The 22,932-nt window shown below is 55.1% G+C and overlaps 52 non-coding genes across 52 annotated transcripts; 41 read left to right on the top strand and 11 right to left on the bottom strand.

Annotated features, from left to right (window-relative positions):
- Nucleotides 1-408: 408 nt before the first annotated feature.
- Trnag-ucc (transfer RNA glycine (anticodon UCC)) lies at nt 409-480 on the bottom strand. Its single transcript has one exon. It is a non-coding gene; the product is annotated as a tRNA-Gly (tRNA).
- A 340-nt stretch (nt 481-820) lies between these two features.
- Trnag-gcc (transfer RNA glycine (anticodon GCC)) lies at nt 821-891 on the top strand. Its single transcript has one exon. It is a non-coding gene; the product is annotated as a tRNA-Gly (tRNA).
- A 380-nt stretch (nt 892-1,271) lies between these two features.
- Nucleotides 1,272-1,344, top strand: Trnam-cau (transfer RNA methionine (anticodon CAU)). Its single transcript has one exon. It is a non-coding gene; the product is annotated as a tRNA-Met (tRNA).
- A 304-nt stretch (nt 1,345-1,648) lies between these two features.
- Nucleotides 1,649-1,720, top strand: Trnae-uuc (transfer RNA glutamic acid (anticodon UUC)). Its single transcript has one exon. It is a non-coding gene; the product is annotated as a tRNA-Glu (tRNA).
- Nucleotides 1,721-1,918: 198 nt separating this feature from the next.
- Trnai-aau (transfer RNA isoleucine (anticodon AAU)) lies at nt 1,919-1,993 on the top strand. The gene has a single exon. It is a non-coding gene; the product is annotated as a tRNA-Ile (tRNA).
- Nucleotides 1,994-2,597: 604 nt separating this feature from the next.
- On the bottom strand, nt 2,598-2,669 carry Trnag-ucc (transfer RNA glycine (anticodon UCC)). Its single transcript has one exon. It is a non-coding gene; the product is annotated as a tRNA-Gly (tRNA).
- Nucleotides 2,670-3,009: 340 nt separating this feature from the next.
- On the top strand, nt 3,010-3,080 carry Trnag-gcc (transfer RNA glycine (anticodon GCC)). Its single transcript has one exon. It is a non-coding gene; the product is annotated as a tRNA-Gly (tRNA).
- A 380-nt stretch (nt 3,081-3,460) lies between these two features.
- Trnam-cau (transfer RNA methionine (anticodon CAU)) lies at nt 3,461-3,533 on the top strand. The gene has a single exon. It is a non-coding gene; the product is annotated as a tRNA-Met (tRNA).
- A 304-nt stretch (nt 3,534-3,837) lies between these two features.
- Trnae-uuc (transfer RNA glutamic acid (anticodon UUC)) lies at nt 3,838-3,909 on the top strand. Its single transcript has one exon. It is a non-coding gene; the product is annotated as a tRNA-Glu (tRNA).
- A 198-nt stretch (nt 3,910-4,107) lies between these two features.
- On the top strand, nt 4,108-4,182 carry Trnai-aau (transfer RNA isoleucine (anticodon AAU)). Its single transcript has one exon. It is a non-coding gene; the product is annotated as a tRNA-Ile (tRNA).
- A 604-nt stretch (nt 4,183-4,786) lies between these two features.
- Nucleotides 4,787-4,858, bottom strand: Trnag-ucc (transfer RNA glycine (anticodon UCC)). Its single transcript has one exon. It is a non-coding gene; the product is annotated as a tRNA-Gly (tRNA).
- A 340-nt stretch (nt 4,859-5,198) lies between these two features.
- On the top strand, nt 5,199-5,269 carry Trnag-gcc (transfer RNA glycine (anticodon GCC)). Its single transcript has one exon. It is a non-coding gene; the product is annotated as a tRNA-Gly (tRNA).
- Nucleotides 5,270-5,649: 380 nt separating this feature from the next.
- Nucleotides 5,650-5,722, top strand: Trnam-cau (transfer RNA methionine (anticodon CAU)). Its single transcript has one exon. It is a non-coding gene; the product is annotated as a tRNA-Met (tRNA).
- Nucleotides 5,723-6,026: 304 nt separating this feature from the next.
- Nucleotides 6,027-6,098, top strand: Trnae-uuc (transfer RNA glutamic acid (anticodon UUC)). Its single transcript has one exon. It is a non-coding gene; the product is annotated as a tRNA-Glu (tRNA).
- Nucleotides 6,099-6,296: 198 nt separating this feature from the next.
- Trnai-aau (transfer RNA isoleucine (anticodon AAU)) lies at nt 6,297-6,371 on the top strand. Its single transcript has one exon. It is a non-coding gene; the product is annotated as a tRNA-Ile (tRNA).
- A 604-nt stretch (nt 6,372-6,975) lies between these two features.
- Nucleotides 6,976-7,047, bottom strand: Trnag-ucc (transfer RNA glycine (anticodon UCC)). Its single transcript has one exon. It is a non-coding gene; the product is annotated as a tRNA-Gly (tRNA).
- A 340-nt stretch (nt 7,048-7,387) lies between these two features.
- Trnag-gcc (transfer RNA glycine (anticodon GCC)) lies at nt 7,388-7,458 on the top strand. The gene has a single exon. It is a non-coding gene; the product is annotated as a tRNA-Gly (tRNA).
- Nucleotides 7,459-7,838: 380 nt separating this feature from the next.
- Nucleotides 7,839-7,911, top strand: Trnam-cau (transfer RNA methionine (anticodon CAU)). The gene has a single exon. It is a non-coding gene; the product is annotated as a tRNA-Met (tRNA).
- Nucleotides 7,912-8,215: 304 nt separating this feature from the next.
- Nucleotides 8,216-8,287, top strand: Trnae-uuc (transfer RNA glutamic acid (anticodon UUC)). The gene has a single exon. It is a non-coding gene; the product is annotated as a tRNA-Glu (tRNA).
- A 198-nt stretch (nt 8,288-8,485) lies between these two features.
- On the top strand, nt 8,486-8,560 carry Trnai-aau (transfer RNA isoleucine (anticodon AAU)). The gene has a single exon. It is a non-coding gene; the product is annotated as a tRNA-Ile (tRNA).
- Nucleotides 8,561-9,164: 604 nt separating this feature from the next.
- Trnag-ucc (transfer RNA glycine (anticodon UCC)) lies at nt 9,165-9,236 on the bottom strand. Its single transcript has one exon. It is a non-coding gene; the product is annotated as a tRNA-Gly (tRNA).
- A 340-nt stretch (nt 9,237-9,576) lies between these two features.
- Nucleotides 9,577-9,647, top strand: Trnag-gcc (transfer RNA glycine (anticodon GCC)). Its single transcript has one exon. It is a non-coding gene; the product is annotated as a tRNA-Gly (tRNA).
- A 380-nt stretch (nt 9,648-10,027) lies between these two features.
- Nucleotides 10,028-10,100, top strand: Trnam-cau (transfer RNA methionine (anticodon CAU)). Its single transcript has one exon. It is a non-coding gene; the product is annotated as a tRNA-Met (tRNA).
- Nucleotides 10,101-10,404: 304 nt separating this feature from the next.
- On the top strand, nt 10,405-10,476 carry Trnae-uuc (transfer RNA glutamic acid (anticodon UUC)). Its single transcript has one exon. It is a non-coding gene; the product is annotated as a tRNA-Glu (tRNA).
- A 198-nt stretch (nt 10,477-10,674) lies between these two features.
- Trnai-aau (transfer RNA isoleucine (anticodon AAU)) lies at nt 10,675-10,749 on the top strand. Its single transcript has one exon. It is a non-coding gene; the product is annotated as a tRNA-Ile (tRNA).
- A 604-nt stretch (nt 10,750-11,353) lies between these two features.
- Trnag-ucc (transfer RNA glycine (anticodon UCC)) lies at nt 11,354-11,425 on the bottom strand. Its single transcript has one exon. It is a non-coding gene; the product is annotated as a tRNA-Gly (tRNA).
- A 340-nt stretch (nt 11,426-11,765) lies between these two features.
- Nucleotides 11,766-11,836, top strand: Trnag-gcc (transfer RNA glycine (anticodon GCC)). Its single transcript has one exon. It is a non-coding gene; the product is annotated as a tRNA-Gly (tRNA).
- A 380-nt stretch (nt 11,837-12,216) lies between these two features.
- On the top strand, nt 12,217-12,289 carry Trnam-cau (transfer RNA methionine (anticodon CAU)). Its single transcript has one exon. It is a non-coding gene; the product is annotated as a tRNA-Met (tRNA).
- A 304-nt stretch (nt 12,290-12,593) lies between these two features.
- On the top strand, nt 12,594-12,665 carry Trnae-uuc (transfer RNA glutamic acid (anticodon UUC)). Its single transcript has one exon. It is a non-coding gene; the product is annotated as a tRNA-Glu (tRNA).
- Nucleotides 12,666-12,863: 198 nt separating this feature from the next.
- Nucleotides 12,864-12,938, top strand: Trnai-aau (transfer RNA isoleucine (anticodon AAU)). The gene has a single exon. It is a non-coding gene; the product is annotated as a tRNA-Ile (tRNA).
- A 604-nt stretch (nt 12,939-13,542) lies between these two features.
- Trnag-ucc (transfer RNA glycine (anticodon UCC)) lies at nt 13,543-13,614 on the bottom strand. The gene has a single exon. It is a non-coding gene; the product is annotated as a tRNA-Gly (tRNA).
- A 340-nt stretch (nt 13,615-13,954) lies between these two features.
- Nucleotides 13,955-14,025, top strand: Trnag-gcc (transfer RNA glycine (anticodon GCC)). Its single transcript has one exon. It is a non-coding gene; the product is annotated as a tRNA-Gly (tRNA).
- A 380-nt stretch (nt 14,026-14,405) lies between these two features.
- Nucleotides 14,406-14,478, top strand: Trnam-cau (transfer RNA methionine (anticodon CAU)). The gene has a single exon. It is a non-coding gene; the product is annotated as a tRNA-Met (tRNA).
- Nucleotides 14,479-14,782: 304 nt separating this feature from the next.
- Nucleotides 14,783-14,854, top strand: Trnae-uuc (transfer RNA glutamic acid (anticodon UUC)). Its single transcript has one exon. It is a non-coding gene; the product is annotated as a tRNA-Glu (tRNA).
- A 198-nt stretch (nt 14,855-15,052) lies between these two features.
- Nucleotides 15,053-15,127, top strand: Trnai-aau (transfer RNA isoleucine (anticodon AAU)). The gene has a single exon. It is a non-coding gene; the product is annotated as a tRNA-Ile (tRNA).
- Nucleotides 15,128-15,731: 604 nt separating this feature from the next.
- Nucleotides 15,732-15,803, bottom strand: Trnag-ucc (transfer RNA glycine (anticodon UCC)). The gene has a single exon. It is a non-coding gene; the product is annotated as a tRNA-Gly (tRNA).
- A 340-nt stretch (nt 15,804-16,143) lies between these two features.
- On the top strand, nt 16,144-16,214 carry Trnag-gcc (transfer RNA glycine (anticodon GCC)). Its single transcript has one exon. It is a non-coding gene; the product is annotated as a tRNA-Gly (tRNA).
- Nucleotides 16,215-16,594: 380 nt separating this feature from the next.
- Trnam-cau (transfer RNA methionine (anticodon CAU)) lies at nt 16,595-16,667 on the top strand. Its single transcript has one exon. It is a non-coding gene; the product is annotated as a tRNA-Met (tRNA).
- Nucleotides 16,668-16,971: 304 nt separating this feature from the next.
- Trnae-uuc (transfer RNA glutamic acid (anticodon UUC)) lies at nt 16,972-17,043 on the top strand. The gene has a single exon. It is a non-coding gene; the product is annotated as a tRNA-Glu (tRNA).
- Nucleotides 17,044-17,241: 198 nt separating this feature from the next.
- Nucleotides 17,242-17,316, top strand: Trnai-aau (transfer RNA isoleucine (anticodon AAU)). Its single transcript has one exon. It is a non-coding gene; the product is annotated as a tRNA-Ile (tRNA).
- Nucleotides 17,317-17,920: 604 nt separating this feature from the next.
- Trnag-ucc (transfer RNA glycine (anticodon UCC)) lies at nt 17,921-17,992 on the bottom strand. The gene has a single exon. It is a non-coding gene; the product is annotated as a tRNA-Gly (tRNA).
- A 340-nt stretch (nt 17,993-18,332) lies between these two features.
- On the top strand, nt 18,333-18,403 carry Trnag-gcc (transfer RNA glycine (anticodon GCC)). The gene has a single exon. It is a non-coding gene; the product is annotated as a tRNA-Gly (tRNA).
- Nucleotides 18,404-18,783: 380 nt separating this feature from the next.
- Nucleotides 18,784-18,856, top strand: Trnam-cau (transfer RNA methionine (anticodon CAU)). The gene has a single exon. It is a non-coding gene; the product is annotated as a tRNA-Met (tRNA).
- Nucleotides 18,857-19,160: 304 nt separating this feature from the next.
- Nucleotides 19,161-19,232, top strand: Trnae-uuc (transfer RNA glutamic acid (anticodon UUC)). The gene has a single exon. It is a non-coding gene; the product is annotated as a tRNA-Glu (tRNA).
- A 198-nt stretch (nt 19,233-19,430) lies between these two features.
- Nucleotides 19,431-19,504, top strand: Trnai-aau (transfer RNA isoleucine (anticodon AAU)). Its single transcript has one exon. It is a non-coding gene; the product is annotated as a tRNA-Ile (tRNA).
- Nucleotides 19,505-20,108: 604 nt separating this feature from the next.
- Nucleotides 20,109-20,180, bottom strand: Trnag-ucc (transfer RNA glycine (anticodon UCC)). Its single transcript has one exon. It is a non-coding gene; the product is annotated as a tRNA-Gly (tRNA).
- A 340-nt stretch (nt 20,181-20,520) lies between these two features.
- Trnag-gcc (transfer RNA glycine (anticodon GCC)) lies at nt 20,521-20,591 on the top strand. The gene has a single exon. It is a non-coding gene; the product is annotated as a tRNA-Gly (tRNA).
- Nucleotides 20,592-20,971: 380 nt separating this feature from the next.
- On the top strand, nt 20,972-21,044 carry Trnam-cau (transfer RNA methionine (anticodon CAU)). Its single transcript has one exon. It is a non-coding gene; the product is annotated as a tRNA-Met (tRNA).
- A 304-nt stretch (nt 21,045-21,348) lies between these two features.
- Nucleotides 21,349-21,420, top strand: Trnae-uuc (transfer RNA glutamic acid (anticodon UUC)). The gene has a single exon. It is a non-coding gene; the product is annotated as a tRNA-Glu (tRNA).
- Nucleotides 21,421-21,618: 198 nt separating this feature from the next.
- Trnai-aau (transfer RNA isoleucine (anticodon AAU)) lies at nt 21,619-21,693 on the top strand. The gene has a single exon. It is a non-coding gene; the product is annotated as a tRNA-Ile (tRNA).
- A 604-nt stretch (nt 21,694-22,297) lies between these two features.
- On the bottom strand, nt 22,298-22,369 carry Trnag-ucc (transfer RNA glycine (anticodon UCC)). Its single transcript has one exon. It is a non-coding gene; the product is annotated as a tRNA-Gly (tRNA).
- A 340-nt stretch (nt 22,370-22,709) lies between these two features.
- Trnag-gcc (transfer RNA glycine (anticodon GCC)) lies at nt 22,710-22,780 on the top strand. Its single transcript has one exon. It is a non-coding gene; the product is annotated as a tRNA-Gly (tRNA).
- Nucleotides 22,781-22,932: the final 152 nt, after the last annotated feature.

Raw genomic sequence — 22,932 nt, 5'->3', positions numbered from 1 at the left:
GAAAGTGTCCGATTGCCGATATGTAACAACTTTGGCCCTTGTCAGTACTTGGGCGGGCGAGCGCATGGGAACACAGGGTGCTGTTGGCAGTTTCGCTTCCTATTTTTCTTTCTCCTTTGTTTTCGGAGCTACAGCCCGATTCGGTCAGGGAGACGCCACCGTGAAATGAAGGGGCGTGCTGTGTGTCCATCGCCTCGCCTCGCCTCTCCTTACCTCTCTCAGTCGTTTCTCGTGCTTGTCGTTTTGATATAGGCCGATTGGAGAGCGTCAGCTCTCGCGTCAGCTGAGCAAAGTCGAGACAAGTCGAGACACACTATCTATAGGCTGGTCTGCAGCGAGTAAGAGGCGGCAAAACATGAATGTAAGGGCGCGTGGCAAAAGTACTCATACGCGAAATTAAAAGCCTGCTGCGGTGGCCGGGAATCGAACCCGGATCAACTGCTTGGAAGGCAACTATGCTGACCATTACACCACCACCGCACAAGCGAGCGCCCCGACGCCGCGCGGTGTCGGCTTCCCGCCTGTCGGCAGCGGCCGAAGGTGATCGTACCTGCAGGCGCATTTCGAGGTAGGCTAGGGGAACACATCCAGTTGCATTCGGACGGCGTATCCACGCACACTTCGCATTCTTTGGCAAGAGTCGGCGCCGGCGACGCAAGAGTACGCAGAGGACCGCGTTCTGGCGGCATTTTTAAGCAGTGCAGTGCAGGATTCAGCGTCTGCAGCATCTTCTCGACAGAATGCTACGGCGCTCGACGGCAGTCCCACTTTCCCTTGCGACATGCGCTCGGGAAGCAGCGTGAACTTACTACCGACCCGAGCATCGGTGGTTCAGTGGTAGAATGCTCGCCTGCCACGCGGGCGGCCCGGGTTCGATTCCCGGCCGATGCATCATTTTGCTTTTCCCGCGATAGTGCTGCCGTGTGGCTTGCGCGCTTGAGATGCACGATCCACAAGAATATATAGCTGGATTCCCTTGAGAAGAACCGAGAACGCAGCACTCGCGGGTCCCCACTAGGACGCTCGCATCATGTTCTACAGACTAGCGCCGGCCTGGCCTCACAAGTTGCTGTGTCCAGGTGCCTCCGAGGCACTGAACTTTAACGACAAGGAGTGCTGCCTATCGTTGCAACAGCTGCAGCAACACCGCAATCAAATGGGCCGGCAATGCACGTGTAGTAACAGAACACGTTATCCAGGAAGTACAGTGTCTCTACGTCTAATATTGGGTACAGGGTTTACCTATTTTCGAGGGCAAGCGGTGCACCCGTGCCTCGGTAGCGCAGTAGGCAGCGCGTAAGTCTCATAATCTTAAGGTCGTGAGTTCGATCCTCACCCGGGGCATTTAATTTTCTGTGACTGATGGTGGTGCTGTTGCTAGGGCACCAACTTATTTCTTGTTTGTTATCCACGACGTTTCAACGCTTCAGCGGGAAAATGTTTACTCCTTGTTATTGCTACTTACAGCTTCCCTTTTCCTCTTCTCCCAGCAGAGCATGAAGCCAAAAGCATTGCTCTGCGACGTTTGAGGTGCGCGCCTTGCCAGTCAGTATGCGCAAAGATGCTCGCAAAGAGAGAAGGGCGACGACGCGGGACTCGACACGAAATGCGCCAAGCGACCGGCCGAACCGTCGAGTGAGCTCCCACGTCCGGTGTGGTCTAGTGGCTAGGATACCTGGCTTTCACCCAGGAGGCCCGGGTTCGATTCCCGGTACCGGAACGGAATTTTTCCCACACGAATCGTGACAAGTTTGAGCTGTCCGAACTGCCGTTTCCCGTCCTGCTCGCAATATAGCTACTGTTTCGTGAGCGTCAGCAGGATACAGACAAGGGAAGCAGACACACGACGACCATAGAAATGGCGTATGGCTTCATGCCACATGTTTCGAGCGTGGGGCTGAGCATCTGCGTCCGTCGAGGCCCGTTAGCTCAGTTGGTTAGAGCGTCGTGCTAATAACGCGAAGGTCGTGGGTTCGATCCCCCCCACGGGCCACTACGCTTTTACTACCACGAAAAGGCAGCGCCGATTTCAGCTGGCGAGTGTGATGACCAAAAGATCATCACTCTGCGTGGAAGCCGACAGACAGAGGATCCGAACCCGACTTGTCGGGAAGCGCTACAGCATTCACTCGGCAATGGCCATCATATGTTGAATACACTGGTTCTCATACGATAAAGAGAAAATGAAAGAAAGTGTCCGATTGCCGATATGTAACAACTTTGGCCCTTGTCAGTACTTGGGCGGGCGAGCGCATGGGAACACAGGGTGCTGTTGGCAGTTTCGCTTCCTATTTTTCTTTCTCCTTTGTTTTCGGAGCTACAGCCCGATTCGGTCAGGGAGACGCCACCGTGAAATGAAGGGGCGTGCTGTGTGTCCATCGCCTCGCCTCGCCTCTCCTTACCTCTCTCAGTCGTTTCTCGTGCTTGTCGTTTTGATATAGGCCGATTGGAGAGCGTCAGCTCTCGCGTCAGCTGAGCAAAGTCGAGACAAGTCGAGACACACTATCTATAGGCTGGTCTGCAGCGAGTAAGAGGCGGCAAAACATGAATGTAAGGGCGCGTGGCAAAAGTACTCATACGCGAAATTAAAAGCCTGCTGCGGTGGCCGGGAATCGAACCCGGATCAACTGCTTGGAAGGCAACTATGCTGACCATTACACCACCACCGCACAAGCGAGCGCCCCGACGCCGCGCGGTGTCGGCTTCCCGCCTGTCGGCAGCGGCCGAAGGTGATCGTACCTGCAGGCGCATTTCGAGGTAGGCTAGGGGAACACATCCAGTTGCATTCGGACGGCGTATCCACGCACACTTCGCATCCTTTGGCAAGAGTCGGCGCCGGCGACGCAAGAGTACGCAGAGGACCGCGTTCTGGCGGCATTTTTAAGCAGTGCAGTGCAGGATTCAGCGTCTGCAGCATCTTCTCGACAGAATGCTACGGCGCTCGACGGCAGTCCCACTTTCCCTTGCGACATGCGCTCGGGAAGCAGCGTGAACTTACTACCGACCCGAGCATCGGTGGTTCAGTGGTAGAATGCTCGCCTGCCACGCGGGCGGCCCGGGTTCGATTCCCGGCCGATGCATCATTTTGCTTTTCCCGCGATAGTGCTGCCGTGTGGCTTGCGCGCTTGAGATGCACGATCCACAAGAATATATAGCTGGATTCCCTTGAGAAGAACCGAGAACGCAGCACTCGCGGGTCCCCACTAGGACGCTCGCATCATGTTCTACAGACTAGCGCCGGCCTGGCCTCACAAGTTGCTGTGTCCAGGTGCCTCCGAGGCACTGAACTTTAACGACAAGGAGTGCTGCCTATCGTTGCAACAGCTGCAGCAACACCGCAATCAAATGGGCCGGCAATGCACGTGTAGTAACAGAACACGTTATCCAGGAAGTACAGTGTCTCTACGTCTAATATTGGGTACAGGGTTTACCTATTTTCGAGGGCAAGCGGTGCACCCGTGCCTCGGTAGCGCAGTAGGCAGCGCGTAAGTCTCATAATCTTAAGGTCGTGAGTTCGATCCTCACCCGGGGCATTTAATTTTCTGTGACTGATGGTGGTGCTGTTGCTAGGGCACCAACTTATTTCTTGTTTGTTATCCACGACGTTTCAACGCTTCAGCGGGAAAATGTTTACTCCTTGTTATTGCTACTTACAGCTTCCCTTTTCCTCTTCTCCCAGCAGAGCATGAAGCCAAAAGCATTGCTCTGCGACGTTTGAGGTGCGCGCCTTGCCAGTCAGTATGCGCAAAGATGCTCGCAAAGAGAGAAGGGCGACGACGCGGGACTCGACACGAAATGCGCCAAGCGACCGTCCGAACCGTCGAGTGAGCTCCCACGTCCGGTGTGGTCTAGTGGCTAGGATACCTGGCTTTCACCCAGGAGGCCCGGGTTCGATTCCCGGTACCGGAACGGAATTTTTCCCACACGAATCGTGACAAGTTTGAGCTGTCCGAACTGCCGTTTCCCGTCCTGCTCGCAATATAGCTACTGTTTCGTGAGCGTCAGCAGGATACAGACAAGGGAAGCAGACACACGACGACCATAGAAATGGCGTATGGCTTCATGCCACATGTTTCGAGCGTGGGGCTGAGCATCTGCGTCCGTCGAGGCCCGTTAGCTCAGTTGGTTAGAGCGTCGTGCTAATAACGCGAAGGTCGTGGGTTCGATCCCCCCCACGGGCCACTACGCTTTTACTACCACGAAAAGGCAGCGCCGATTTCAGCTGGCGAGTGTGATGACCAAAAGATCATCACTCTGCGTGGAAGCCGACAGACAGAGGATCCGAACCCGACTTGTCGGGAAGCGCTACAGCATTCACTCGGCAATGGCCATCATATGTTGAATACACTGGTTCTCATACGATAAAGAGAAAATGAAAGAAAGTGTCCGATTGCCGATATGTAACAACTTTGGCCCTTGTCAGTACTTGGGCGGGCGAGCGCATGGGAACACAGGGTGCTGTTGGCAGTTTCGCTTCCTATTTTTCTTTCTCCTTTGTTTTCGGAGCTACAGCCCGATTCGGTCAGGGAGACGCCACCGTGAAATGAAGGGGCGTGCTGTGTGTCCATCGCCTCGCCTCGCCTCTCCTTACCTCTCTCAGTCGTTTCTCGTGCTTGTCGTTTTGATATAGGCCGATTGGAGAGCGTCAGCTCTCGCGTCAGCTGAGCAAAGTCGAGACAAGTCGAGACACACTATCTATAGGCTGGTCTGCAGCGAGTAAGAGGCGGCAAAACATGAATGTAAGGGCGCGTGGCAAAAGTACTCATACGCGAAATTAAAAGCCTGCTGCGGTGGCCGGGAATCGAACCCGGATCAACTGCTTGGAAGGCAACTATGCTGACCATTACACCACCACCGCACAAGCGAGCGCCCCGACGCCGCGCGGTGTCGGCTTCCCGCCTGTCGGCAGCGGCCGAAGGTGATCGTACCTGCAGGCGCATTTCGAGGTAGGCTAGGGGAACACATCCAGTTGCATTCGGACGGCGTATCCACGCACACTTCGCATCCTTTGGCAAGAGTCGGCGCCGGCGACGCAAGAGTACGCAGAGGACCGCGTTCTGGCGGCATTTTTAAGCAGTGCAGTGCAGGATTCAGCGTCTGCAGCATCTTCTCGACAGAATGCTACGGCGCTCGACGGCAGTCCCACTTTCCCTTGCGACATGCGCTCGGGAAGCAGCGTGAACTTACTACCGACCCGAGCATCGGTGGTTCAGTGGTAGAATGCTCGCCTGCCACGCGGGCGGCCCGGGTTCGATTCCCGGCCGATGCATCATTTTGCTTTTCCCGCGATAGTGCTGCCGTGTGGCTTGCGCGCTTGAGATGCACGATCCACAAGAATATATAGCTGGATTCCCTTGAGAAGAACCGAGAACGCAGCACTCGCGGGTCCCCACTAGGACGCTCGCATCATGTTCTACAGACTAGCGCCGGCCTGGCCTCACAAGTTGCTGTGTCCAGGTGCCTCCGAGGCACTGAACTTTAACGACAAGGAGTGCTGCCTATCGTTGCAACAGCTGCAGCAACACCGCAATCAAATGGGCCGGCAATGCACGTGTAGTAACAGAACACGTTATCCAGGAAGTACAGTGTCTCTACGTCTAATATTGGGTACAGGGTTTACCTATTTTCGAGGGCAAGCGGTGCACCCGTGCCTCGGTAGCGCAGTAGGCAGCGCGTAAGTCTCATAATCTTAAGGTCGTGAGTTCGATCCTCACCCGGGGCATTTAATTTTCTGTGACTGATGGTGGTGCTGTTGCTAGGGCACCAACTTATTTCTTGTTTGTTATCCACGACGTTTCAACGCTTCAGCGGGAAAATGTTTACTCCTTGTTATTGCTACTTACAGCTTCCCTTTTCCTCTTCTCCCAGCAGAGCATGAAGCCAAAAGCATTGCTCTGCGACGTTTGAGGTGCGCGCCTTGCCAGTCAGTATGCGCAAAGATGCTCGCAAAGAGAGAAGGGCGACGACGCGGGACTCGACACGAAATGCGCCAAGCGACCGTCCGAACCGTCGAGTGAGCTCCCACGTCCGGTGTGGTCTAGTGGCTAGGATACCTGGCTTTCACCCAGGAGGCCCGGGTTCGATTCCCGGTACCGGAACGGAATTTTTCCCACACGAATCGTGACAAGTTTGAGCTGTCCGAACTGCCGTTTCCCGTCCTGCTCGCAATATAGCTACTGTTTCGTGAGCGTCAGCAGGATACAGACAAGGGAAGCAGACACACGACGACCATAGAAATGGCGTATGGCTTCATGCCACATGTTTCGAGCGTGGGGCTGAGCATCTGCGTCCGTCGAGGCCCGTTAGCTCAGTTGGTTAGAGCGTCGTGCTAATAACGCGAAGGTCGTGGGTTCGATCCCCCCCACGGGCCACTACGCTTTTACTACCACGAAAAGGCAGCGCCGATTTCAGCTGGCGAGTGTGATGACCAAAAGATCATCACTCTGCGTGGAAGCCGACAGACAGAGGATCCGAACCCGACTTGTCGGGAAGCGCTACAGCATTCACTCGGCAATGGCCATCATATGTTGAATACACTGGTTCTCATACGATAAAGAGAAAATGAAAGAAAGTGTCCGATTGCCGATATGTAACAACTTTGGCCCTTGTCAGTACTTGGGCGGGCGAGCGCATGGGAACACAGGGTGCTGTTGGCAGTTTCGCTTCCTATTTTTCTTTCTCCTTTGTTTTCGGAGCTACAGCCCGATTCGGTCAGGGAGACGCCACCGTGAAATGAAGGGGCGTGCTGTGTGTCCATCGCCTCGCCTCGCCTCTCCTTACCTCTCTCAGTCGTTTCTCGTGCTTGTCGTTTTGATATAGGCCGATTGGAGAGCGTCAGCTCTCGCGTCAGCTGAGCAAAGTCGAGACAAGTCGAGACACACTATCTATAGGCTGGTCTGCAGCGAGTAAGAGGCGGCAAAACATGAATGTAAGGGCGCGTGGCAAAAGTACTCATACGCGAAATTAAAAGCCTGCTGCGGTGGCCGGGAATCGAACCCGGATCAACTGCTTGGAAGGCAACTATGCTGACCATTACACCACCACCGCACAAGCGAGCGCCCCGACGCCGCGCGGTGTCGGCTTCCCGCCTGTCGGCAGCGGCCGAAGGTGATCGTACCTGCAGGCGCATTTCGAGGTAGGCTAGGGGAACACATCCAGTTGCATTCGGACGGCGTATCCACGCACACTTCGCATCCTTTGGCAAGAGTCGGCGCCGGCGACGCAAGAGTACGCAGAGGACCGCGTTCTGGCGGCATTTTTAAGCAGTGCAGTGCAGGATTCAGCGTCTGCAGCATCTTCTCGACAGAATGCTACGGCGCTCGACGGCAGTCCCACTTTCCCTTGCGACATGCGCTCGGGAAGCAGCGTGAACTTACTACCGACCCGAGCATCGGTGGTTCAGTGGTAGAATGCTCGCCTGCCACGCGGGCGGCCCGGGTTCGATTCCCGGCCGATGCATCATTTTGCTTTTCCCGCGATAGTGCTGCCGTGTGGCTTGCGCGCTTGAGATGCACGATCCACAAGAATATATAGCTGGATTCCCTTGAGAAGAACCGAGAACGCAGCACTCGCGGGTCCCCACTAGGACGCTCGCATCATGTTCTACAGACTAGCGCCGGCCTGGCCTCACAAGTTGCTGTGTCCAGGTGCCTCCGAGGCACTGAACTTTAACGACAAGGAGTGCTGCCTATCGTTGCAACAGCTGCAGCAACACCGCAATCAAATGGGCCGGCAATGCACGTGTAGTAACAGAACACGTTATCCAGGAAGTACAGTGTCTCTACGTCTAATATTGGGTACAGGGTTTACCTATTTTCGAGGGCAAGCGGTGCACCCGTGCCTCGGTAGCGCAGTAGGCAGCGCGTAAGTCTCATAATCTTAAGGTCGTGAGTTCGATCCTCACCCGGGGCATTTAATTTTCTGTGACTGATGGTGGTGCTGTTGCTAGGGCACCAACTTATTTCTTGTTTGTTATCCACGACGTTTCAACGCTTCAGCGGGAAAATGTTTACTCCTTGTTATTGCTACTTACAGCTTCCCTTTTCCTCTTCTCCCAGCAGAGCATGAAGCCAAAAGCATTGCTCTGCGACGTTTGAGGTGCGCGCCTTGCCAGTCAGTATGCGCAAAGATGCTCGCAAAGAGAGAAGGGCGACGACGCGGGACTCGACACGAAATGCGCCAAGCGACCGTCCGAACCGTCGAGTGAGCTCCCACGTCCGGTGTGGTCTAGTGGCTAGGATACCTGGCTTTCACCCAGGAGGCCCGGGTTCGATTCCCGGTACCGGAACGGAATTTTTCCCACACGAATCGTGACAAGTTTGAGCTGTCCGAACTGCCGTTTCCCGTCCTGCTCGCAATATAGCTACTGTTTCGTGAGCGTCAGCAGGATACAGACAAGGGAAGCAGACACACGACGACCATAGAAATGGCGTATGGCTTCATGCCACATGTTTCGAGCGTGGGGCTGAGCATCTGCGTCCGTCGAGGCCCGTTAGCTCAGTTGGTTAGAGCGTCGTGCTAATAACGCGAAGGTCGTGGGTTCGATCCCCCCCACGGGCCACTACGCTTTTACTACCACGAAAAGGCAGCGCCGATTTCAGCTGGCGAGTGTGATGACCAAAAGATCATCACTCTGCGTGGAAGCCGACAGACAGAGGATCCGAACCCGACTTGTCGGGAAGCGCTACAGCATTCACTCGGCAATGGCCATCATATGTTGAATACACTGGTTCTCATACGATAAAGAGAAAATGAAAGAAAGTGTCCGATTGCCGATATGTAACAACTTTGGCCCTTGTCAGTACTTGGGCGGGCGAGCGCATGGGAACACAGGGTGCTGTTGGCAGTTTCGCTTCCTATTTTTCTTTCTCCTTTGTTTTCGGAGCTACAGCCCGATTCGGTCAGGGAGACGCCACCGTGAAATGAAGGGGCGTGCTGTGTGTCCATCGCCTCGCCTCGCCTCTCCTTACCTCTCTCAGTCGTTTCTCGTGCTTGTCGTTTTGATATAGGCCGATTGGAGAGCGTCAGCTCTCGCGTCAGCTGAGCAAAGTCGAGACAAGTCGAGACACACTATCTATAGGCTGGTCTGCAGCGAGTAAGAGGCGGCAAAACATGAATGTAAGGGCGCGTGGCAAAAGTACTCATACGCGAAATTAAAAGCCTGCTGCGGTGGCCGGGAATCGAACCCGGATCAACTGCTTGGAAGGCAACTATGCTGACCATTACACCACCACCGCACAAGCGAGCGCCCCGACGCCGCGCGGTGTCGGCTTCCCGCCTGTCGGCAGCGGCCGAAGGTGATCGTACCTGCAGGCGCATTTCGAGGTAGGCTAGGGGAACACATCCAGTTGCATTCGGACGGCGTATCCACGCACACTTCGCATCCTTTGGCAAGAGTCGGCGCCGGCGACGCAAGAGTACGCAGAGGACCGCGTTCTGGCGGCATTTTTAAGCAGTGCAGTGCAGGATTCAGCGTCTGCAGCATCTTCTCGACAGAATGCTACGGCGCTCGACGGCAGTCCCACTTTCCCTTGCGACATGCGCTCGGGAAGCAGCGTGAACTTACTACCGACCCGAGCATCGGTGGTTCAGTGGTAGAATGCTCGCCTGCCACGCGGGCGGCCCGGGTTCGATTCCCGGCCGATGCATCATTTTGCTTTTCCCGCGATAGTGCTGCCGTGTGGCTTGCGCGCTTGAGATGCACGATCCACAAGAATATATAGCTGGATTCCCTTGAGAAGAACCGAGAACGCAGCACTCGCGGGTCCCCACTAGGACGCTCGCATCATGTTCTACAGACTAGCGCCGGCCTGGCCTCACAAGTTGCTGTGTCCAGGTGCCTCCGAGGCACTGAACTTTAACGACAAGGAGTGCTGCCTATCGTTGCAACAGCTGCAGCAACACCGCAATCAAATGGGCCGGCAATGCACGTGTAGTAACAGAACACGTTATCCAGGAAGTACAGTGTCTCTACGTCTAATATTGGGTACAGGGTTTACCTATTTTCGAGGGCAAGCGGTGCACCCGTGCCTCGGTAGCGCAGTAGGCAGCGCGTAAGTCTCATAATCTTAAGGTCGTGAGTTCGATCCTCACCCGGGGCATTTAATTTTCTGTGACTGATGGTGGTGCTGTTGCTAGGGCACCAACTTATTTCTTGTTTGTTATCCACGACGTTTCAACGCTTCAGCGGGAAAATGTTTACTCCTTGTTATTGCTACTTACAGCTTCCCTTTTCCTCTTCTCCCAGCAGAGCATGAAGCCAAAAGCATTGCTCTGCGACGTTTGAGGTGCGCGCCTTGCCAGTCAGTATGCGCAAAGATGCTCGCAAAGAGAGAAGGGCGACGACGCGGGACTCGACACGAAATGCGCCAAGCGACCGTCCGAACCGTCGAGTGAGCTCCCACGTCCGGTGTGGTCTAGTGGCTAGGATACCTGGCTTTCACCCAGGAGGCCCGGGTTCGATTCCCGGTACCGGAACGGAATTTTTCCCACACGAATCGTGACAAGTTTGAGCTGTCCGAACTGCCGTTTCCCGTCCTGCTCGCAATATAGCTACTGTTTCGTGAGCGTCAGCAGGATACAGACAAGGGAAGCAGACACACGACGACCATAGAAATGGCGTATGGCTTCATGCCACATGTTTCGAGCGTGGGGCTGAGCATCTGCGTCCGTCGAGGCCCGTTAGCTCAGTTGGTTAGAGCGTCGTGCTAATAACGCGAAGGTCGTGGGTTCGATCCCCCCCACGGGCCACTACGCTTTTACTACCACGAAAAGGCAGCGCCGATTTCAGCTGGCGAGTGTGATGACCAAAAGATCATCACTCTGCGTGGAAGCCGACAGACAGAGGATCCGAACCCGACTTGTCGGGAAGCGCTACAGCATTCACTCGGCAATGGCCATCATATGTTGAATACACTGGTTCTCATACGATAAAGAGAAAATGAAAGAAAGTGTCCGATTGCCGATATGTAACAACTTTGGCCCTTGTCAGTACTTGGGCGGGCGAGCGCATGGGAACACAGGGTGCTGTTGGCAGTTTCGCTTCCTATTTTTCTTTCTCCTTTGTTTTCGGAGCTACAGCCCGATTCGGTCAGGGAGACGCCACCGTGAAATGAAGGGGCGTGCTGTGTGTCCATCGCCTCGCCTCGCCTCTCCTTACCTCTCTCAGTCGTTTCTCGTGCTTGTCGTTTTGATATAGGCCGATTGGAGAGCGTCAGCTCTCGCGTCAGCTGAGCAAAGTCGAGACAAGTCGAGACACACTATCTATAGGCTGGTCTGCAGCGAGTAAGAGGCGGCAAAACATGAATGTAAGGGCGCGTGGCAAAAGTACTCATACGCGAAATTAAAAGCCTGCTGCGGTGGCCGGGAATCGAACCCGGATCAACTGCTTGGAAGGCAACTATGCTGACCATTACACCACCACCGCACAAGCGAGCGCCCCGACGCCGCGCGGTGTCGGCTTCCCGCCTGTCGGCAGCGGCCGAAGGTGATCGTACCTGCAGGCGCATTTCGAGGTAGGCTAGGGGAACACATCCAGTTGCATTCGGACGGCGTATCCACGCACACTTCGCATCCTTTGGCAAGAGTCGGCGCCGGCGACGCAAGAGTACGCAGAGGACCGCGTTCTGGCGGCATTTTTAAGCAGTGCAGTGCAGGATTCAGCGTCTGCAGCATCTTCTCGACAGAATGCTACGGCGCTCGACGGCAGTCCCACTTTCCCTTGCGACATGCGCTCGGGAAGCAGCGTGAACTTACTACCGACCCGAGCATCGGTGGTTCAGTGGTAGAATGCTCGCCTGCCACGCGGGCGGCCCGGGTTCGATTCCCGGCCGATGCATCATTTTGCTTTTCCCGCGATAGTGCTGCCGTGTGGCTTGCGCGCTTGAGATGCACGATCCACAAGAATATATAGCTGGATTCCCTTGAGAAGAACCGAGAACGCAGCACTCGCGGGTCCCCACTAGGACGCTCGCATCATGTTCTACAGACTAGCGCCGGCCTGGCCTCACAAGTTGCTGTGTCCAGGTGCCTCCGAGGCACTGAACTTTAACGACAAGGAGTGCTGCCTATCGTTGCAACAGCTGCAGCAACACCGCAATCAAATGGGCCGGCAATGCACGTGTAGTAACAGAACACGTTATCCAGGAAGTACAGTGTCTCTACGTCTAATATTGGGTACAGGGTTTACCTATTTTCGAGGGCAAGCGGTGCACCCGTGCCTCGGTAGCGCAGTAGGCAGCGCGTAAGTCTCATAATCTTAAGGTCGTGAGTTCGATCCTCACCCGGGGCATTTAATTTTCTGTGACTGATGGTGGTGCTGTTGCTAGGGCACCAACTTATTTCTTGTTTGTTATCCACGACGTTTCAACGCTTCAGCGGGAAAATGTTTACTCCTTGTTATTGCTACTTACAGCTTCCCTTTTCCTCTTCTCCCAGCAGAGCATGAAGCCAAAAGCATTGCTCTGCGACGTTTGAGGTGCGCGCCTTGCCAGTCAGTATGCGCAAAGATGCTCGCAAAGAGAGAAGGGCGACGACGCGGGACTCGACACGAAATGCGCCAAGCGACCGTCCGAACCGTCGAGTGAGCTCCCACGTCCGGTGTGGTCTAGTGGCTAGGATACCTGGCTTTCACCCAGGAGGCCCGGGTTCGATTCCCGGTACCGGAACGGAATTTTTCCCACACGAATCGTGACAAGTTTGAGCTGTCCGAACTGCCGTTTCCCGTCCTGCTCGCAATATAGCTACTGTTTCGTGAGCGTCAGCAGGATACAGACAAGGGAAGCAGACACACGACGACCATAGAAATGGCGTATGGCTTCATGCCACATGTTTCGAGCGTGGGGCTGAGCATCTGCGTCCGTCGAGGCCCGTTAGCTCAGTTGGTTAGAGCGTCGTGCTAATAACGCGAAGGTCGTGGGTTCGATCCCCCCCACGGGCCACTACGCTTTTACTACCACGAAAAGGCAGCGCCGATTTCAGCTGGCGAGTGTGATGACCAAAAGATCATCACTCTGCGTGGAAGCCGACAGACAGAGGATCCGAACCCGACTTGTCGGGAAGCGCTACAGCATTCACTCGGCAATGGCCATCATATGTTGAATACACTGGTTCTCATACGATAAAGAGAAAATGAAAGAAAGTGTCCGATTGCCGATATGTAACAACTTTGGCCCTTGTCAGTACTTGGGCGGGCGAGCGCATGGGAACACAGGGTGCTGTTGGCAGTTTCGCTTCCTATTTTTCTTTCTCCTTTGTTTTCGGAGCTACAGCCCGATTCGGTCAGGGAGACGCCACCGTGAAATGAAGGGGCGTGCTGTGTGTCCATCGCCTCGCCTCGCCTCTCCTTACCTCTCTCAGTCGTTTCTCGTGCTTGTCGTTTTGATATAGGCCGATTGGAGAGCGTCAGCTCTCGCGTCAGCTGAGCAAAGTCGAGACAAGTCGAGACACACTATCTATAGGCTGGTCTGCAGCGAGTAAGAGGCGGCAAAACATGAATGTAAGGGCGCGTGGCAAAAGTACTCATACGCGAAATTAAAAGCCTGCTGCGGTGGCCGGGAATCGAACCCGGATCAACTGCTTGGAAGGCAACTATGCTGACCATTACACCACCACCGCACAAGCGAGCGCCCCGACGCCGCGCGGTGTCGGCTTCCCGCCTGTCGGCAGCGGCCGAAGGTGATCGTACCTGCAGGCGCATTTCGAGGTAGGCTAGGGGAACACATCCAGTTGCATTCGGACGGCGTATCCACGCACACTTCGCATCCTTTGGCAAGAGTCGGCGCCGGCGACGCAAGAGTACGCAGAGGACCGCGTTCTGGCGGCATTTTTAAGCAGTGCAGTGCAGGATTCAGCGTCTGCAGCATCTTCTCGACAGAATGCTACGGCGCTCGACGGCAGTCCCACTTTCCCTTGCGACATGCGCTCGGGAAGCAGCGTGAACTTACTACCGACCCGAGCATCGGTGGTTCAGTGGTAGAATGCTCGCCTGCCACGCGGGCGGCCCGGGTTCGATTCCCGGCCGATGCATCATTTTGCTTTTCCCGCGATAGTGCTGCCGTGTGGCTTGCGCGCTTGAGATGCACGATCCACAAGAATATATAGCTGGATTCCCTTGAGAAGAACCGAGAACGCAGCACTCGCGGGTCCCCACTAGGACGCTCGCATCATGTTCTACAGACTAGCGCCGGCCTGGCCTCACAAGTTGCTGTGTCCAGGTGCCTCCGAGGCACTGAACTTTAACGACAAGGAGTGCTGCCTATCGTTGCAACAGCTGCAGCAACACCGCAATCAAATGGGCCGGCAATGCACGTGTAGTAACAGAACACGTTATCCAGGAAGTACAGTGTCTCTACGTCTAATATTGGGTACAGGGTTTACCTATTTTCGAGGGCAAGCGGTGCACCCGTGCCTCGGTAGCGCAGTAGGCAGCGCGTAAGTCTCATAATCTTAAGGTCGTGAGTTCGATCCTCACCCGGGGCATTTAATTTTCTGTGACTGATGGTGGTGCTGTTGCTAGGGCACCAACTTATTTCTTGTTTGTTATCCACGACGTTTCAACGCTTCAGCGGGAAAATGTTTACTCCTTGTTATTGCTACTTACAGCTTCCCTTTTCCTCTTCTCCCAGCAGAGCATGAAGCCAAAAGCATTGCTCTGCGACGTTTGAGGTGCGCGCCTTGCCAGTCAGTATGCGCAAAGATGCTCGCAAAGAGAGAAGGGCGACGACGCGGGACTCGACACGAAATGCGCCAAGCGACCGTCCGAACCGTCGAGTGAGCTCCCACGTCCGGTGTGGTCTAGTGGCTAGGATACCTGGCTTTCACCCAGGAGGCCCGGGTTCGATTCCCGGTACCGGAACGGAATTTTTCCCACACGAATCGTGACAAGTTTGAGCTGTCCGAACTGCCGTTTCCCGTCCTGCTCGCAATATAGCTACTGTTTCGTGAGCGTCAGCAGGATACAGACAAGGGAAGCAGACACACGACGACCATAGAAATGGCGTATGGCTTCATGCCACATGTTTCGAGCGTGGGGCTGAGCATCTGCGTCCGTCGAGGCCCGTTAGCTCAGTTGGTTAGAGCGTCGTGCTAATAACGCGAAGGTCGTGGGTTCGATCCCCCCCACGGGCCACTACGCTTTTACTACCACGAAAAGGCAGCGCCGATTTCAGCTGGCGAGTGTGATGACCAAAAGATCATCACTCTGCGTGGAAGCCGACAGACAGAGGATCCGAACCCGACTTGTCGGGAAGCGCTACAGCATTCACTCGGCAATGGCCATCATATGTTGAATACACTGGTTCTCATACGATAAAGAGAAAATGAAAGAAAGTGTCCGATTGCCGATATGTAACAACTTTGGCCCTTGTCAGTACTTGGGCGGGCGAGCGCATGGGAACACAGGGTGCTGTTGGCAGTTTCGCTTCCTATTTTTCTTTCTCCTTTGTTTTCGGAGCTACAGCCCGATTCGGTCAGGGAGACGCCACCGTGAAATGAAGGGGCGTGCTGTGTGTCCATCGCCTCGCCTCGCCTCTCCTTACCTCTCTCAGTCGTTTCTCGTGCTTGTCGTTTTGATATAGGCCGATTGGAGAGCGTCAGCTCTCGCGTCAGCTGAGCAAAGTCGAGACAAGTCGAGACACACTATCTATAGGCTGGTCTGCAGCGAGTAAGAGGCGGCAAAACATGAATGTAAGGGCGCGTGGCAAAAGTACTCATACGCGAAATTAAAAGCCTGCTGCGGTGGCCGGGAATCGAACCCGGATCAACTGCTTGGAAGGCAACTATGCTGACCATTACACCACCACCGCACAAGCGAGCGCCCCGACGCCGCGCGGTGTCGGCTTCCCGCCTGTCGGCAGCGGCCGAAGGTGATCGTACCTGCAGGCGCATTTCGAGGTAGGCTAGGGGAACACATCCAGTTGCATTCGGACGGCGTATCCACGCACACTTCGCATCCTTTGGCAAGAGTCGGCGCCGGCGACGCAAGAGTACGCAGAGGACCGCGTTCTGGCGGCATTTTTAAGCAGTGCAGTGCAGGATTCAGCGTCTGCAGCATCTTCTCGACAGAATGCTACGGCGCTCGACGGCAGTCCCACTTTCCCTTGCGACATGCGCTCGGGAAGCAGCGTGAACTTACTACCGACCCGAGCATCGGTGGTTCAGTGGTAGAATGCTCGCCTGCCACGCGGGCGGCCCGGGTTCGATTCCCGGCCGATGCATCATTTTGCTTTTCCCGCGATAGTGCTGCCGTGTGGCTTGCGCGCTTGAGATGCACGATCCACAAGAATATATAGCTGGATTCCCTTGAGAAGAACCGAGAACGCAGCACTCGCGGGTCCCCACTAGGACGCTCGCATCATGTTCTACAGACTAGCGCCGGCCTGGCCTCACAAGTTGCTGTGTCCAGGTGCCTCCGAGGCACTGAACTTTAACGACAAGGAGTGCTGCCTATCGTTGCAACAGCTGCAGCAACACCGCAATCAAATGGGCCGGCAATGCACGTGTAGTAACAGAACACGTTATCCAGGAAGTACAGTGTCTCTACGTCTAATATTGGGTACAGGGTTTACCTATTTTCGAGGGCAAGCGGTGCACCCGTGCCTCGGTAGCGCAGTAGGCAGCGCGTAAGTCTCATAATCTTAAGGTCGTGAGTTCGATCCTCACCCGGGGCATTTAATTTTCTGTGACTGATGGTGGTGCTGTTGCTAGGGCACCAACTTATTTCTTGTTTGTTATCCACGACGTTTCAACGCTTCAGCGGGAAAATGTTTACTCCTTGTTATTGCTACTTACAGCTTCCCTTTTCCTCTTCTCCCAGCAGAGCATGAAGCCAAAAGCATTGCTCTGCGACGTTTGAGGTGCGCGCCTTGCCAGTCAGTATGCGCAAAGATGCTCGCAAAGAGAGAAGGGCGACGACGCGGGACTCGACACGAAATGCGCCAAGCGACCGTCCGAACCGTCGAGTGAGCTCCCACGTCCGGTGTGGTCTAGTGGCTAGGATACCTGGCTTTCACCCAGGAGGCCCGGGTTCGATTCCCGGTACCGGAACGGAATTTTTCCCACACGAATCGTGACAAGTTTGAGCTGTCCGAACTGCCGTTTCCCGTCCTGCTCGCAATATAGCTACTGTTTCGTGAGCGTCAGCAGGATACAGACAAGGGAAGCAGACACACGACGACCATAGAAATGGCGTATGGCTTCATGCCACATGTTTCGAGCGTGGGGCTGAGCATCTGCGTCCGTCGAGGCCCGTTAGCTCAGTTGGTTAGAGCGTCGTGCTAATAACGCGAAGGTCGTGGGTTCGATCCCCCCCACGGGCCACTACGCTTTTACTACCACGAAAAGGCAGCGCCGATTTCAGCTGGCGAGTGTGATGACCAAAAGATCATCACTCTGCGTGGAAGCCGACAGACAGAGGATCCGAACCCGACTTGTCGGGAAGCGCTACAGCATTCACTCGGCAATGGCCATCATATGTTGAATACACTGGTTCTCATACGATAAAGAGAAAATGAAAGAAAGTGTCCGATTGCCGATATGTAACAACTTTGGCCCTTGTCAGTACTTGGGCGGGCGAGCGCATGGGAACACAGGGTGCTGTTGGCAGTTTCGCTTCCTATTTTTCTTTCTCCTTTGTTTTCGGAGCTACAGCCCGATTCGGTCAGGGAGACGCCACCGTGAAATGAAGGGGCGTGCTGTGTGTCCATCGCCTCGCCTCGCCTCTCCTTACCTCTCTCAGTCGTTTCTCGTGCTTGTCGTTTTGATATAGGCCGATTGGAGAGCGTCAGCTCTCGCGTCAGCTGAGCAAAGTCGAGACAAGTCGAGACACACTATCTATAGGCTGGTCTGCAGCGAGTAAGAGGCGGCAAAACATGAATGTAAGGGCGCGTGGCAAAAGTACTCATACGCGAAATTAAAAGCCTGCTGCGGTGGCCGGGAATCGAACCCGGATCAACTGCTTGGAAGGCAACTATGCTGACCATTACACCACCACCGCACAAGCGAGCGCCCCGACGCCGCGCGGTGTCGGCTTCCCGCCTGTCGGCAGCGGCCGAAGGTGATCGTACCTGCAGGCGCATTTCGAGGTAGGCTAGGGGAACACATCCAGTTGCATTCGGACGGCGTATCCACGCACACTTCGCATCCTTTGGCAAAAGTCGGCGCCGGCGACGCAAGAGTACGCAGAGGACCGCGTTCTGGCGGCATTTTTAAGCAGTGCAGTGCAGGATTCAGCGTCTGCAGCATCTTCTCGACAGAATGCTACGGCGCTCGACGGCAGTCCCACTTTCCCTTGCGACATGCGCTCGGGAAGCAGCGTGAACTTACTACCGACCCGAGCATCGGTGGTTCAGTGGTAGAATGCTCGCCTGCCACGCGGGCGGCCCGGGTTCGATTCCCGGCCGATGCATCATTTTGCTTTTCCCGCGATAGTGCTGCCGTGTGGCTTGCGCGCTTGAGATGCACGATCCACAAGAATATATAGCTGGATTCCCTTGAGAAGAACCGAGAACGCAGCACTCGCGGGTCCCCACTAGGACGCTCGCATCATGTTCTACAGACTAGCGCCGGCCTGGCCTCACAAGTTGCTGTGTCCAGGTGCCTCCGAGGCACTGAACTTTAACGACAAGGAGTGCTGCCTATCGTTGCAACAGCTGCAGCAACACCGCAATCAAATGGGCCGGCAATGCACGTGTAGTAACAGAACACGTTATCCAGGAAGTACAGTGTCTCTACGTCTAATATTGGGTACAGGGTTTACCTATTTTCGAGGGCAAGCGGTGCACCCGTGCCTCGGTAGCGCAGTAGGCAGCGCGTAAGTCTCATAATCTTAAGGTCGTGAGTTCGATCCTCACCCGGGGCATTTAATTTTCTGTGACTGATGGTGGTGCTGTTGCTAGGGCACCAACTTATTTCTTGTTTGTTATCCACGACGTTTCAACGCTTCAGCGGGAAAATGTTTACTCCTTGTTATTGCTACTTACAGCTTCCCTTTTCCTCTTCTCCCAGCAGAGCATGAAGCCAAAAGCATTGCTCTGCGACGTTTGAGGTGCGCGCCTTGCCAGTCAGTATGCGCAAAGATGCTCGCAAAGAGAGAAGGGCGACGACGCGGGACTCGACACGAAATGCGCCAAGCGACCGTCCGAACCGTCGAGTGAGCTCCCACGTCCGGTGTGGTCTAGTGGCTAGGATACCTGGCTTTCACCCAGGAGGCCCGGGTTCGATTCCCGGTACCGGAACGGAATTTTTCCCACACGAATCGTGACAAGTTTGAGCTGTCCGAACTGCCGTTTCCCGTCCTGCTCGCAATATAGCTACTGTTTCGTGAGCGTCAGCAGGATACAGACAAGGGAAGCAGACACACGACGACCATAGAAATGGCGTATGGCTTCATGCCACATGTTTCGAGCGTGGGGCTGAGCATCTGCGTCCGTCGAGGCCCGTTAGCTCAGTTGGTTAGAGCGTCGTGCTAATAACGCGAAGGTCGTGGGTTCGATCCCCCCACGGGCCACTACGCTTTTACTACCACGAAAAGGCAGCGCCGATTTCAGCTGGCGAGTGTGATGACCAAAAGATCATCACTCTGCGTGGAAGCCGACAGACAGAGGATCCGAACCCGACTTGTCGGGAAGCGCTACAGCATTCACTCGGCAATGGCCATCATATGTTGAATACACTGGTTCTCATACGATAAAGAGAAAATGAAAGAAAGTGTCCGATTGCCGATATGTAACAACTTTGGCCCTTGTCAGTACTTGGGCGGGCGAGCGCATGGGAACACAGGGTGCTGTTGGCAGTTTCGCTTCCTATTTTTCTTTCTCCTTTGTTTTCGGAGCTACAGCCCGATTCGGTCAGGGAGACGCCACCGTGAAATGAAGGGGCGTGCTGTGTGTCCATCGCCTCGCCTCGCCTCTCCTTACCTCTCTCAGTCGTTTCTCGTGCTTGTCGTTTTGATATAGGCCGATTGGAGAGCGTCAGCTCTCGCGTCAGCTGAGCAAAGTCGAGACAAGTCGAGACACACTATCTATAGGCTGGTCTGCAGCGAGTAAGAGGCGGCAAAACATGAATGTAAGGGCGCGTGGCAAAAGTACTCATACGCGAAATTAAAAGCCTGCTGCGGTGGCCGGGAATCGAACCCGGATCAACTGCTTGGAAGGCAACTATGCTGACCATTACACCACCACCGCACAAGCGAGCGCCCCGACGCCGCGCGGTGTCGGCTTCCCGCCTGTCGGCAGCGGCCGAAGGTGATCGTACCTGCAGGCGCATTTCGAGGTAGGCTAGGGGAACACATCCAGTTGCATTCGGACGGCGTATCCACGCACACTTCGCATCCTTTGGCAAGAGTCGGCGCCGGCGACGCAAGAGTACGCAGAGGACCGCGTTCTGGCGGCATTTTTAAGCAGTGCAGTGCAGGATTCAGCGTCTGCAGCATCTTCTCGACAGAATGCTACGGCGCTCGACGGCAGTCCCACTTTCCCTTGCGACATGCGCTCGGGAAGCAGCGTGAACTTACTACCGACCCGAGCATCGGTGGTTCAGTGGTAGAATGCTCGCCTGCCACGCGGGCGGCCCGGGTTCGATTCCCGGCCGATGCATCATTTTGCTTTTCCCGCGATAGTGCTGCCGTGTGGCTTGCGCGCTTGAGATGCACGATCCACAAGAATATATAGCTGGATTCCCTTGAGAAGAACCGAGAACGCAGCACTCGCGGGTCCCCACTAGGACGCTCGCATCATGTTCTACAGACTAGCGCCGGCCTGGCCTCACAAGTTGCTGTGTCCAGGTGCCTCCGAGGCACTGAACTTTAACGACAAGGAGTGCTGCCTATCGTTGCAACAGCTGCAGCAACACCGCAATCAAATGGGCCGGCAATGCACGTGTAGTAACAGAACACGTTATCCAGGAAGTACAGTGTCTCTACGTCTAATATTGGGTACAGGGTTTACCTATTTTCGAGGGCAAGCGGTGCACCCGTGCCTCGGTAGCGCAGTAGGCAGCGCGTAAGTCTCATAATCTTAAGGTCGTGAGTTCGATCCTCACCCGGGGCATTTAATTTTCTGTGACTGATGGTGGTGCTGTTGCTAGGGCACCAACTTATTTCTTGTTTGTTATCCACGACGTTTCAACGCTTCAGCGGGAAAATGTTTACTCCTTGTTATTGCTACTTACAGCTTCCCTTTTCCTCTTCTCCCAGCAGAGCATGAAGCCAAAAGCATTGCTCTGCGACGTTTGAGGTGCGCGCCTTGCCAGTCAGTATGCGCAAAGATGCTCGCAAAGAGAGAAGGGCGACGACGCGGGACTCGACACGAAATGCGCCAAGCGACCGTCCGAACCGTCGAGTGAGCTCCCACGTCCGGTGTGGTCTAGTGGCTAGGATACCTGGCTTTCACCCAGGAGGCCCGGGTTCGATTCCCGGTACCGGAACGGAATTTTTCCCACACGAATCGTGACAAGTTTGAGCTGTCCGAACTGCCGTTTCCCGTCCTGCTCGCAATATAGCTACTGTTTCGTGAGCGTCAGCAGGATACAGACAAGGGAAGCAGACACACGACGACCATAGAAATGGCGTATGGCTTCATGCCACATGTTTCGAGCGTGGGGCTGAGCATCTGCGTCCGTCGAGGCCCGTTAGCTCAGTTGGTTAGAGCGTCGTGCTAATAACGCGAAGGTCGTGGGTTCGATCCCCCCCACGGGCCACTACGCTTTTACTACCACGAAAAGGCAGCGCCGATTTCAGCTGGCGAGTGTGATGACCAAAAGATCATCACTCTGCGTGGAAGCCGACAGACAGAGGATCCGAACCCGACTTGTCGGGAAGCGCTACAGCATTCACTCGGCAATGGCCATCATATGTTGAATACACTGGTTCTCATACGATAAAGAGAAAATGAAAGAAAGTGTCCGATTGCCGATATGTAACAACTTTGGCCCTTGTCAGTACTTGGGCGGGCGAGCGCATGGGAACACAGGGTGCTGTTGGCAGTTTCGCTTCCTATTTTTCTTTCTCCTTTGTTTTCGGAGCTACAGCCCGATTCGGTCAGGGAGACGCCACCGTGAAATGAAGGGGCGTGCTGTGTGTCCATCGCCTCGCCTCGCCTCTCCTTACCTCTCTCAGTCGTTTCTCGTGCTTGTCGTTTTGATATAGGCCGATTGGAGAGCGTCAGCTCTCGCGTCAGCTGAGCAAAGTCGAGACAAGTCGAGACACACTATCTATAGGCTGGTCTGCAGCGAGTAAGAGGCGGCAAAACATGAATGTAAGGGCGCGTGGCAAAAGTACTCATACGCGAAATTAAAAGCCTGCTGCGGTGGCCGGGAATCGAACCCGGATCAACTGCTTGGAAGGCAACTATGCTGACCATTACACCACCACCGCACAAGCGAGCGCCCCGACGCCGCGCGGTGTCGGCTTCCCGCCTGTCGGCAGCGGCCGAAGGTGATCGTACCTGCAGGCGCATTTCGAGGTAGGCTAGGGGAACACATCCAGTTGCATTCGGACGGCGTATCCACGCACACTTCGCATCCTTTGGCAAAAGTCGGCGCCGGCGACGCAAGAGTACGCAGAGGACCGCGTTCTGGCGGCATTTTTAAGCAGTGCAGTGCAGGATTCAGCGTCTGCAGCATCTTCTCGACAGAATGCTACGGCGCTCGACGGCAGTCCCACTTTCCCTTGCGACATGCGCTCGGGAAGCAGCGTGAACTTACTACCGACCCGAGCATCGGTGGTTCAGTGGTAGAATGCTCGCCTGCCACGCGGGCGGCCCGGGTTCGATTCCCGGCCGATGCATCATTTTGCTTTTCCCGCGATAGTGCTGCCGTGTGGCTTGCGCGCTTGAGATGCACGATCCACAAGAATATATAGCTGGATTCCCTTGAGAAGAACCGAGAACGCAGCACTCGCGGGTCCCCACTAGGACGCTCGCATCATGTTCTACAGAC

Source organism: Schistocerca cancellata, unplaced genomic scaffold, assembly GCF_023864275.1.
Source record: "Schistocerca cancellata isolate TAMUIC-IGC-003103 unplaced genomic scaffold, iqSchCanc2.1 HiC_scaffold_1085, whole genome shotgun sequence".
NCBI lineage: Eukaryota > Metazoa > Arthropoda > Insecta > Orthoptera > Acrididae > Schistocerca > Schistocerca cancellata.
The sequence above is the reverse complement of the archived record's forward strand: the minus strand, read 5'-3'. Positions and strand labels throughout refer to the sequence as shown.